Below are 13,954 nucleotides of genomic sequence, written 5' to 3'. Positions count from 1 at the left end.
TCTTGACGGTCAACCTTTCTGCCTGACCATACTACTCCTCTACCTGCATTACCATTTCCCCAGCTTTCACGGCCTTTTTTAAATCTCTTCCACGCCTATATTGTAGATGTTGTCTGCTATTATTACCTTCTCCTGCTGATACTACTGCTCTAGTTTGCTATTATATGGGATCAGTGATGCCGGGGTGGGGACAACCTCTCCTTATATGTCCTAGTCCTTAATAATTATAACAACTACGGTCAAGGGATGGCTAGCTTCCTAGCGCTAAAAAAGCTCTCTCACTATCCTCAGTAGGATTCTGCTATAAAGTCATTGAGTAACTACCCATAAAAGTGGGCATAGCTGACTGAATTGGATGAGATTGTCGACCTATCTGAACCTTTGGAGTAGGAGCCATTAAACTTACCTGTATTCTTGGGCTCTTTAGCCAAAGACTATTCCATCCCATCCCATCAAACTCTTTCCACTTTCTTCACAAAGTCTGTCACTTCATTAAAGCTTCTACCTGCAAAGGTCATGTGAAAAGATAAAACTTGTAGTTCGGGATTCAAACCTTTAACGAATAGATAGATCCTCTCCTCCTCAATTTTCACTAATTGGATAGCATATCTAGACAAAGCATGGAACTTAGCCTCATAAGCGGCTACCATCATACCATCTTGCTTAAGAGCCATAAACTCATTCTTCTTGCGATTTTTCTCAGAGCTTGGGCACATACTTCTCCAAAAATAAGGCATGGAACTAAACCCAAGTGAGTGGAGGAAAAAATTGTTATCGACATTTCATAAAGGCTCTCCACACTGCTTAGCCTCACCTTGAAGCTGAAAAGTCACAAACTCAAATCTATGCTAAAGTACAATGCCCAACTTGTAAAGTCTCTCATAGTAGTCTAGGATGAATTCATAGGCATCCTTATTCTAAGATTCATGGAACACTAGAGGCTTAAACTTCAAAAACTTGATCATCATATTGTGCTCATTGGCAGTCATCACTAGGCACAAAAGTGGATGGAAAAAAGCATCAGTACCCAGTGCTCCATTCATCTTAGGGACCGTAGCTGCAAGGGTGAATGGTTGGAGCTTGAAAATAGGCTCTATAGGAATGGTTCCAGAGTCGGCCAATTCAGTCAGAAAAGTCAAAACCTATTAAGCTATCATTAGATCCAAAGAGGGAAGTCCTGTAGTTCTAGCCTGTGCATCCTCATCTGGTTCAACATCCTCCTCAATCTCGATCTCAACATTCTCCTCTACCCCAACCTAAGGTGAAGGAGGGACCTCTTCTCTCGAAACATTCTCAGCTTGAGCTTCACCCCTGGTGAGTGTTGCCTATCCTTATCCTCTGCCATATTCTCTTCCTCTACCTTGGACTCAGCCATATCCTCTCACTACTGGCTCATCTATTAGCTTATTGATTAGAGCTATTACTTGATGTCATTGTACTGAATGTTAACCATGTACGAACAAGAGAGTGAAAGAGGTTAGATACCAATTTAGATCAATAGAAACTAATTGGAATCAAATTATAATATGAAGGGAGAAGAAGATAGAGAGATTTTCAAAAGTCCTATAGCCTCTCGAAGAAAAGTACAAATGTCTACATACCGTTCCACAAGACTCTACTAGATTTGTTTTGGTACGACGAGATCATCGAACCTAGGGATCTGATACCAACTTTATCATGACCCAAACTGAATCACGAGTGGCACCCACACTAGCCCCTCCGATGGGAGAACGAATATTATATCCCCAAACTAAATATCCTAATACGAAAATAGGCATTTAAAGATGTTGAAACAAGTTTAAATAATAGTTTTAAAACTGAGTTCCCATAAACTCAAAAAACTGACCAAACAAACATAAACATGTGGAAGTTAACCCCTAAAAACCTAAAAGTCATTGTACCAAAACTACTAAGTAACAAGTCTAAGATAAGGGGATGCAACCCCAAAACAATAAACATAAAATAAGTCTGAATAAAACAACCTATGTCCAAAAGGATGGACTAAGAGCTAAGATGGATCCACGATAGCCTGAAAGAGCAGGCTCATCCTTGAATCTGACAAGTCAATGATCTTCTAGCTAAGGTATGTCAGTAGCTGCCTGAAGATGCCTTGTACTCAACAAAAAAAAAGCAAGTGCAATATCAGTAAAAATAAAAATAGTGTACTAGTAGGATCACACGGTCATTCCGGTCAATGAAATATATATAAGTAACCACAATATAGTAAACCACACATATCTACAGAATACATTATCCAGTTATCAGTTCATGATTAGTACACAGTGTCACGACCCAAATCGAGTCATGAGTGAAACCCCTACTAACCCTTCAATGGGAGAACTAAAACTACACCCCAAATTAGCATCACAACACAAAACTAGGCATAAAAGATGTGGAAATATTTTTTATATAAATTTTAAGCTGAGTCCCCATGAACTTAGAAAATAATTCAAATAACAAGCATAATATGGTCAAAACATGCAGAAGTCAACCCTCAGTACACATAATCAACTGTGTATTGGTAGGATCACGCGGCCAGTTCAGTAAGTGAAACATATACAAATAACTATAACATAGTAAAGAAAGGCATATATAGAAATACATTACTAATTATCATTTCATGGGCTGTAACAATTTCACAGTTCAATCTCAATATCACAGTTAATAATGGTCCTCTCATGGAAACCATACCTAAATTGTTAGTTTGTATCAGCATGGTACCCGATCCAATACGTACCGATGTGGTACCTGATCCAATTATGTATCAGCGTGACATCCCATTCAATATGTACTAGTGTGGTACCCAATCCAATAACCACAATCACAATAGATAGTTTACAACTTGAAAAATTAAGTAACAGGTTCATTGCATACAATTAATCAAAATATTCATTTCATCAAGTTCATTACATCTTTCCTAGTCATATACATACATGCAATACTATCAATCACAGTTAGCAGACACATATAACACAGATAAGAAATAAATCATCACCTACCTCAAAACCAAGCTTTGGGAACACTAAAGAGCTGGAGCTTTACCTTTCCGAAGTCTCTTAATTTTTTCTTGGTCTAAAAACAACAAGAATTACAAGGAATCAACAAACAATGGCCTGTAATACCCAGATTACATCAAAATCATAGCCCTTGGCCACTTTCATGATCATCTCCCCCCAACTAAAGCTTTTCCCAACAATAAATTCAGGCTAAGTACCCTTCCCTAAGATACTTACCTTTAGCACGAAAATTGTTGGAGAACTGAAGGAATATCGCTCTAGGTTACTTTTGATATCTTAAGAATGAAGTGGGAGGAATAAAAATGATTTTGGGACTCTTCCCCGTTTAAATCCATGACTGTTCCACCATGGCTCCACTTACCCTACCATGGAGGCCCCGTCATAGTAGGAATAATTCCATCATAGCGGGTTGCACAAGGACAGAAACTTGTAACTTGTATCCCAAATTCCCATTTTACAACACACCCTCAAACTATGATGTTCTAAAATCATCCCTTCACGCCAAGATCTATTAGGGGAGTTCTACTCAACTGAATTTGATTCTATAAAGTCGAACATACTCCTTAATGTCTTGGTTAACAACTCAAGCTATCAAACTCATAATTTAATCACCCATAAATTACTAGATTATCACAGACCTCAACTGACTCAGACTTCATGTAAGTTTGGCCTAGGTTCAAAATTTCCAAGTTACTACTCAGAAGTTTTCTGACCCAAATTCTTTCCCCATTGTCTTATTCATAAAGACAGAAACATTTTGTTAAACATAATTTCACAATGTCGATAACATATGCAACAGTCAAAAATAGTCATCTCATGGAATCTATACCAAAACTGTTAGTGTGCTGGCGTGATATCTGTTGAAATTATTATTGTGTCGATGTAACACCCATTCTAATATGTACCAATATAGTACCACAATCACAATCACAATGAATAGTTTACACACTTGCACAATCAAGTAATAGGTTCATTGCATGCAATTGATCACAAATAGTCATTTCATTAGGTTAATTCCATCTTTCCCTATTGACATACATGCATGCAATACTAATGATACAGTTAATAGAAATAAATAACATGTACAGAAAAGTAAACTATCACCTACCTTGAAACCAAGCCTGAATACTCTTAAGGAACATGAACTTTCTCTTTTTGGAGTCTTGCCCGGGAAGGGGGATCAAAGAAAGGTAGCTTGCTTCTCTCCTGGACGGATGGCCAACCGCTACAAGCGGGCAGGAAATAGATGTGGTGGAGACTCAAGTCAAGGCGATGTATTAGCTTGTTCTTGGTCTAAAAAAAATATAAAACACAAGCAATCAATGAACAATGACCTAAATTACCTGGATTATATCAAAATACTAATCCTTGGCTAAGTTCATGATCCTATCACACAACTAGAGTCTTTTTCTACTATTAAATTTAGGCCAAGAACCCTCACCTAGGATAATTACCATGAATTCTAGGTTTTAATAATCAAAATACTAGTTAGGGAAGTATTTAAATTATATTTAATATGAGAATTGGTTTAAAACTGAAAAGGATAGCCCTAGGTCTTCCGCTTGCTCTCCAAAACAAAATTGTAGAAAGAATAACGTTAGGGACTTTTACCTTTTAAATTCGAGACTGGCCCACCATGGAGGACCCATCTGCCATAGCAGCCCCATCACAGCGGGATGAATCCCTCATGGTAGGTTACACAAAAAAAAGATTGGAATTTGTGTTTCAAACCCCCATTTTGCAACACACCCTCAAACCTTGACGTTTCAACACCACCCTTTCACTCCAAGATAAATTCAGAAGTTTTACTCGCTCCAATTCGATTCTGTGAAGTTGCACAGGCTCTTTAACATCTCGGCTATCAACCTAAATAATCAAAACTCAGGAATCAACCCGGATTCATAATCGAATTACCCTAGATCTCATCTAACTCAGATTTCATCCAAGTTTGGCCTAGGCTAAAAATTTTCAAGTTGCTACTCAAACATTTTCTAGCCCAAACTCCTCCCTAGTGGCTTATCCATAATGATGGGAATAGGTCATTACATTAAGACATAAACAAAGATATTCATCCACTATTTAGATATTCATAATTAATAATTAATATTCAATATAACAAGTAAATTTTTTAATATTTAATAAAAAACAAGAGATCTTCTAAACTTAACTCATAAGTCAGAATTAACATAACAACAAAGTATTGTCAATTGTCAAATTATTCAAGTTAGCTATTCTTTCGCATCTTCTTCAACTTCTTCCAAATCTTTAAATTCTTCCTCAAATACCACACCTTCAATTTATGGTTCATCTATTGATAACTCGATTAGAACATTAGTTCTCTCATCAATATCAAATCGATCTTCACCTAAAATAAATTAAAAAGAATATATAAAAATATGTTAGAAGGTTTTATATAGAGAGAAAAATCATCATGCAAATAAATAATTGAGAAAAATAATAAAGAAAATGTTGACATACCAAATTCCCAATACTTGCTCGCCCCATTTATATATATTTTTTCTTGCCAGATAGCAACCTTAGATTATAATGTACAAATACTAAATCTTTGGCTCTTGAAGTTGCTAACTTATTTCTTTTGATGTTGTGTATCAAAAAATAAGTACCCCAATTTATTTCACAATAAGAGGAAGAAGCCAGTTGAATAAGCAACTTGTAAGCTAATTATTGCAAAAGGGGAACCGAGTGTCACGATCCAAAAATTGGGCGTGATGGAACTTGTCCTTTTCCATCGGACAAGTTAGCCTAAACTCAATAAATGTGGAAGGTAAAAGCGTAACACAGTTTAGATAAATAAATATAGATAAAACAGTAACTTAGTCAACTATAAAATCCCCCACGAACTAGTTGTCACATGTACAACCCTTCTAATTATAAAATACAAAATAAATACAAGTCTCAATCTTTGTCTCTCGAATAGAACAAAGTAATAAGCCAAGAGAAATTAAAAGATGGCCGGCGTCAAAAACTACCTCTTGAATTACCTCAGGAAGCCTCAGATGAAAATAAAAAAATTGGGTCACTGTCCAAGCTCAGAACCTACACAAGTTTAGTTAGAAAGGAGTGAGTACCAACAACGCGGTACCCAGCAAGTAAACAACTAAGAGTAAGCAAAGATAGTAAAATACATATACTCCTGCCACACCATCCAACCCCCAAGCTACAATCTGCACAGAAATCAGCCCAGTCTAATAGTTCAAGCAGCACATTATTTATAAACATCAATAACAGTACAATTCAGTTCGCAAGCAAATCAACACAATCAATAATATAGATTAAGGAAATATCAAGGGTAAAATGATCCACAATAGCTAAAGATGTATGATGCAATGAAATCCAATGTAATGTCACATATGATGATGCATGTCTGCCCTAATGATACAAATTTGTTGATCACCTTAGATCGGAACCCATGGGGGCCTCACATAGACCATGTATCTGTCGGAAGAGACCTCGGCTATAATATCCGCCAAAAAAGACCTCAGCTGTCGAGAAAGATCTCGACCATAATATCCATCGAAAAAGACCTTGGTAAATCACCTCGACCGGTAGAGACCTCGATCTCAATATCCAATATCTCACTCATATCACTTCCTCAGCCATCACAGATAAGTGTATGCACAAGTAATGAGTGAAAATAGAATGGATATTCACATATAATGTCATATAGTCCACAATCACTCAATTAATCAATATCATATCAACAACATATAAATATATTTAAATATTCACAACAAGCCCAAGATTCTATCAAATCGAATACCACATGTCATCTAGTCTCAATTTTTTCCATTTATTACCCCGCTCTTTATCATCAAGTTCGTTTGAATACCAATAGTTAACACAACTTTCTATCAATCCTCAACACAAAAGACATGAATACATGATCCTACAAGCTTTAGAATAGGTCACTTGCTTCAAATCTGATCCCACTAGTCCAAAACTTGAGCCTTGCCTTTACATTGGCGCTCTAAATCAAGATAATCTATTTAAATAAGCAATCCAATAAGAACACGAGTCTAACAATATCCAAATTAATATTTTGAAAATCGGGCCAAAACTGGCCCGAAATACCCAAAAACTCCGATTTCAAAAATAAAAATAAAATCCAAAATTTTTACATGAAAATTTGAAACTAATGTTTAAAATCAATTTTAATTTGGAGTTGAAATCATCCCTCAAATACCAATTTTACTAAAATCCATGTTCTTGAGAAAATCCCAAAATTCGGATCCAAAACCCCGACTCAAATCTGAAGTATTTCTTGAAAAATATCTTACCAATTTTAGAAAAGTTCAAATATGAAATTTCATAAAAAATGGAGTTAAAATCTACCTTGAAATCCTCAATTTAGCAAACTTTAACTTTATCAGAAAAAATCCAAATTCTACGCGATTAATATGATGAAAATAATCGATGAATTGACAAATTTATGCCAAAATTAGGTTACTCATAACACAAGGATCCTAATATATCTTTTTCATAAAAAATGGAATCCAAATTGATAAAATCCCAATTTTCCCAAGAAATTTACGGATAGGGAAAGAAAATCAGATGAAGAAATCATGAGAAAATGTCAAATTGAAGATTGTATACTAACCCCATAATATATGGAGAAGAAATCCCCAAAAATACTCCATTTTGAGCCCCGATATACTCAAAATACTAAATTAACACACTCTGAAATTTATATACCTGTACAACTCTATTTGCACCAAAAAATCTACAACTTATATTTTAACTAAAAGAGTCGTAAATCCCTCATATGATAGCAAAATGACCCGATTGTTTTTTCTAAATGTCTTAAATAATGATACGAACCTGCTTCTTCAATCGAAACTCAATTTTGAACTCGTTTGCCCAGTTAAATATCATTTCTACTCGATAAATAATTATTTCGTATTTTGCGATAAAAGTCTAATCTCGGCTTAGCGAAAATATATCAAACTTTACAGATAAGTCCTATAATTCATGCTCAAAATTTCAGAAATTTCAGAATAATTTTTCAATCTTTAAAACTAATAATGAACCTTTTAGTTGTCACAATTTACTGAAACAGCGCCAAAGCATCCAAGATGCTTAAAAACTCACCCAAAACTCATTCGGAATATCCCCGAACACAAAACAAATATGTTACTAGCTTGGAAAGATATTTTAGACTCAATGGAAATGACAGAATTTGAATTTGAGGTCTCTTTGACCCGAAATTTGAAAAGTCACAACTAAACTAACTTAGGCCTTCAAAATATCAAAATGAGCTCGGAACTTTAAAAAATTACAACGAAGCCCTTTCAAGGATTAGAATCACCTCTCAAAACCATTGGAATCATAAGAAATTCAATTCGAGCATCCGAACCCCAAATATTGACCAAAGTCAAAATTGGATCAAACTTTAACTCAATTTTCAATTTCAGACCTAAATTTCACGTTTCAACTCCAAATCTGATCCTGATACTCTCCTAGAACAATTTCCACATTATGAAACTGATGGAATTGACAGAATTCCATTTCAAGACTCAAAACTCCAAATTACACTGAGACTCAAAATTTGACAACTTAAGACTTTAAAACTTATTTCTCTAGTAAAACCTCAACTTTTCACAAAATTTTAAAAATCAACTTTCAAACCCAATCTAAAATGTCCTTATTTATACCCGACCACCAATATAGATAATTCAAGTCTTGATACATCATGATCACTCCAGGATTAATAGAGTACAACGAACTATGAGATTTAGATAAAACTTTCTAAATTATACCATCTACCCAGGGAACACAAATCCTTCCCCTAAAGTTGAGCACCTTACCTATATTAAGGACTACATCTTGGGCCTTTCCCATCAAAACTTTTTCTCTAATCTTATTCAAGTTTACATCGTTAAATTGCCTGGCCTTAATTTCTTCAATAAAGGTGGGCCTTAGATCAATATTGGCCATCACTCCAGCCTTCTTTGAGATGCCTAGTCACATGAATTTAGCCTCCAAGACCTGAATCTCTCTAGTCAGGGGCCGCTTCCAAGCTCCTAAACATGTTAGACTGCCTATGCTAATCGATTTCTAGCTCAATGTGTCTGCTACCACATTAGCCTTACTCGGATGATATTGGATGGTGAAATCATAGTCTTTGAGTAACTCCATCCATCTTCGCTGTCTCAAGTTCAAATCTTTCTAGGTGAACACATGTTGCAAACTATGGTGGTCTGTAAACACCTCACACTAGATGATGTAAAGATAATGCCTCCAGATTTTCAGGGCAAACACTACCACTACGAACCCTAAGTCATGCGTCGGGCAGTTCCTCTCATGCCCTCTTCAACTATCATTTAGCATAGGTTATAACATTACTTTCCTACATCAACAAAACACCCAAACTGAAATATGAAGCACCATAATAAACAATAAAGTCTTTACCTTTAATCGATAGGGTCAAGATGGGTGTTGTGGTCAGAAGGGCCTTTAGCTTTTGAAAGCTCTCTTCGCATTTATCAGTCCACTCGAAGGGTACCTCCATTTGAGTCAACCTTGTTAAATGGGTAGCAATAGAAGAAAATTTCCTCACAAACCGGCGATAATAACTAGCAAGCCCCACAAAACTCCTAACTTCAGTCATAGAGCTAGGACGAGCCTAGTTCTACCACTTTAATCTTTTAGGGGTCTACCATTATCCCTTCATTAGAAAAAAATATGGCCCAAGAAGGCAACTGAACGAAAGCAGAATTCATACTTAGAAAATTTTGCATACAATTTCTGCTTCCCCTGAATACCCAGAACAATACGAAGATGGTATGCATATTCCTACTCACTTTTTGAATATATCGGAATATCATCTATAAACACACTTATGAAAGAATCTAGGAATGGATTGAAAACACTATTAATCAAACTCATGAAGGCTGTAGATGCATTAGTTAGTCCAAAACATATCACTAAAAATTCATAGTGCCCATATCTTATTCTAAAAACTGTTTTGGGCACATCTTCAGGCCTAATCTTCAATTGATGATGACCAAACCCGAGATAAATTTTTGAAAATACTGATGCACCATGCAACTGATCTAAATGGTCATCAATATGCAACAACTGGTACTTATTCTGAATAGTGACTATATTTAGTTTCTGGTAATCTATGCACATTTTCATACTACCATCATTTTTCTTAACAAACAACACTGGAACACCCCAAGGAGAACAAAATAATGGATAAATCCTTTATCTAGAAGTTCTTGGATTTGAGCCTTAGGCTCTCTAACCTATGCTGGAGCCATGCGGTAGGGAGGAATAGAAATCAGGTGAGTGCCCGACTCCAAATTAATACAAAAATCTACGCCTCTATTGGGAGAAATACTAGGCAAGTCTGTAGGGAATACATCTAGAAATTTACACACTGTCAAAATAGAAACTATAGAAGGAGACTCTAAATCGACATTTCGAATATAACCTTAGCTGACTTAGGCTTGTACATCCCTTCCCCCTCTAACTTTTCCCTCCCTGAGATCTCTAGAGTCACAATCTTAGCATTACAATTAAGCACAACATAGTAGGGGGACAACCAAGTCATACTTAGAATCACATTAAAATCGATCATGTCTAAAATTACTAAGTCAGCCCAAGTTTAGAATTCCATAAACATAACAAAAGAAGCACGATAAAAATGGGTGACTATGATAGACTCTCCAACAGGGATAGAAACATGGATAGGAGCATCAAGTACATCATAAAATGCATCAAAACCCAAGGCATAACTCACCAACATATATGAATAAGTGGAACCTGGATCAAATAAAATAGTAGCCATTCGACATAGACAAGAATACCTATGATTACTACATTAGACGTCTCAGCCTCGGTCTTGCCCGAAAAGGCATAAAACTAAGCCCTGTCATCTTGACAGGCCACCTTCCTACCAAGCTGTATTTCTCCTCGACCTGCACTACCATTACCTTGGCCTTCACGTCCTTTTAAATTTCCTCCCCACCCAGCTTGTGGACGTCCTCTACTGCTTCCACATCCGCCCGTGGGTACCACTTTCCTAGCCTACTAGGTGTTGAATTTGTCTTGCGAGGGTGGGGACATTCCCTTTTGATATGACCTGACTCTCTATAATTAAAACAGTCGCACTCAAAGGATGGTCTGCTACCCAAAACAGAAGCTCATTAGACCTCCGGGGCTGGATGCTTCTGTGGAGTACCTGAAAAAATGCCAGTAGAAGTGGGTAGTGTTGACTTAATCGACCGGGCCACAATTGTTAGCCTACCTGACCCTCTAGAATTGGATCCCTGGAAGTTACCTATACTCTTGGGCTTCCTAGCCAAAGTTTTGGCTGACCTATCTTGTCTCACTCCCTTTACTTTCTTTACAAAATCGGTGACCTCATTAAAACTCTTGTGTGATGAAGTCATATGAACCGATAAAACCTGAAACTCGGGGTTCAACCCCTTTATAAATAATCGGATTCTCTCCTCCTCTGTAGTTGCCAGCTGATTGGCATACCTGAACAACGCATGAAATTTGGCCTCATAAGTGGCCACTAACATACCACCATACTCCAATGCCATGAACTTGTCCTTCTTTTGATCCCTCAAGGTTCTCAATAGATATTTCTCCAAGAATAACACATGGAGTTGGACCCAAGTAAGTAGAGGCAACACTGGTGAGCGGAACTCCACATATGCTCTCCACCACTGCTTGGTCTCACCCTGCAGCTGAAAAGTCATAAATCTACTTTGTGTTGGTGTACTATCCCCAACTTGTGCAACCTCTCATAATAGTCAAGGATGAACTCATAGGTGTCCTCATTGTCCAAACCATGGAAGACTAGAGCCTTTAGTTTCAAAAACTTTGTAAGCACGTCATGCTTAGTGCCAGTCATAACTGGCGCATAACTGGTCTGAAGAAGGCATCAGTTCCTACCACCTTATCTACTAAAAGAGCTATAAGAGCAAATGTGCGAGCAACAGGAGATGGTGTTGCGGTCACGGTAGGAATGGATTTAGTGCTAGCAAACCCACTCAAAAGGCCATGATCTGTTGCGCTAGTATGAGGTCTAGAGGGGGAAGATCGATAACCCCAGGTTGTGCGTCCTCCACTTGTTCAGTAATCTTCTTTTTCTCAACCTCTAATTTTTCCTCTAGTAACTCATTGGGCGCGAAAGGGACCTTCTTTCCTACTACTCCCTCAGCTGGAGCCTCACCCCTAACGGGCGGTACTTTCGGTCTCTGTCATGTCTCCTTCTCCTCACCCTGCCTTGTTCACGTCCTTTCATATCTGGCTCCTCTTTAGGTTCAATAGGAGCTACGAGCCAAACACCATTAGAGTGTGTGTTCACCATCTGCGGACAAGAAATTAAAAGAGGTTAGATAGCAATTTGGATAGCCAAATACCAATTGGAATCAATTTATAGCATGAGGGAAAGAAAAGACTGAGAAACCTTTTGTAAAGTCCTGTAGCCTCTCAAAGAAAAGTACAGATGTCTTCGTACCATTCCATAAGACTCTATTAGACTCATTTTGGTAATGCAAGATCAATGAAACTAGGACTCTGATATCAACTTTATCACGACCCTAACTTGTCTTGATTGGCATCCACACTAACCTTCAGGTGGGAAAACCATTACTACAGGCCAAATTAACAGTTATCACAAGATATAAAATATTTAAAAATACGGAAGCAGATTTAATCAATAAATAATATTGAGTTGCTATAAAATCAAAAATGTCTAGTTTAAACCCCAATATTTGCGGAAATTGACTCCTAGGAACTGAAAGTCGAATGTACCAAAACTATAGAAAACATCAAGTCTAGGAAAAAGAGAATGCAATCCCAAGGAGTCACAAAGTAAAATAGTTTTTAAGAGTTAGGTCTTGAATGAAGGACCAAGATATGGAAGAGATAATGGTAGCCCAAAAAAATCTGGCTCACCCTTTGAACTTTGATATATCAACAATCTTCTAAGTGAGGTCTCTCAATAGCCGCATGAAGATGTCCTGTACTCAACAAAAATAGAGCAAGTGCATTATCAGTACATAAAGTTAATAATGTACTAGTAGGATCAAGTGACAAGCTAGTAAGTGAGTCATGAACAAGTAAATACGACACCATAAGCACATATACAAAGAACATACATAACCAATGACATCTCCTAACCAGTACTCAATATTACCACTGTTTATCAATCTCAATATCATGCAATTTCACATAAGGATCCTCTCATGGGGACCTACAACCACTTATTTATGTGTTAAAACATGAAACACGGTCCAAAATTATATTGGAACGTGACATGCGATCCAAATATATGTCGTATTATGACACCCAATCCAAGAATACAATTCAGTCACAATCACAGTGAATAGACAAACTATCATAGCTACCAAGAATAGGTTCATTACACATCATGGCCAATAAGTAATCATTTCACACAGATAATGTGTGATGGATTTTGGGGGATATTGGGATAAGTTCTCACCCGTGTATGAGTTCTCCTACACCAATAGTTACCACTCCTGTATTAAGATGGAACCTTTCAAAGCCCTATATGGGAGAGGATGTAGGTCTTTCATATGGTGGTTTGAAGTTGTAGAAGAGGAGTCTTTGGGGGTAGACTTAGTAAAGGATGCTCAAGAAAAGGTAAGAATCATCTAAGCTAAACTTCTAGCAGCTCAGAGTTGTCAAAAGGAGATACTGACCGCAAGGTAAGGGACATGAATTTCCAGGCTGGTGAACTAGTGCTTCTAAAAGTGTCATTCAATAAAAAAGTAATCAGATTTAGTAAGAAGGGAAAGCTCAGTCCTTGCTATATTATACCTTTTGAGATTCTTGATCGTATAGGGCTAGTGGCTTATAGATTGGCCTTACCACCTAGATTGTCTGAAGTACATTCGGTGTTTCACATGTCTATGTTGAATAGGTACCTTGGAGAT

This window comes from Solanum dulcamara, chromosome 9 (genome assembly GCF_947179165.1).
Source record: "Solanum dulcamara chromosome 9, daSolDulc1.2, whole genome shotgun sequence".
Taxonomy (NCBI): Eukaryota; Viridiplantae; Streptophyta; class Magnoliopsida; order Solanales; family Solanaceae; genus Solanum; species Solanum dulcamara.
The sequence above is the reverse complement of the archived record's forward strand: the minus strand, read 5'-3'. Positions refer to the sequence as shown.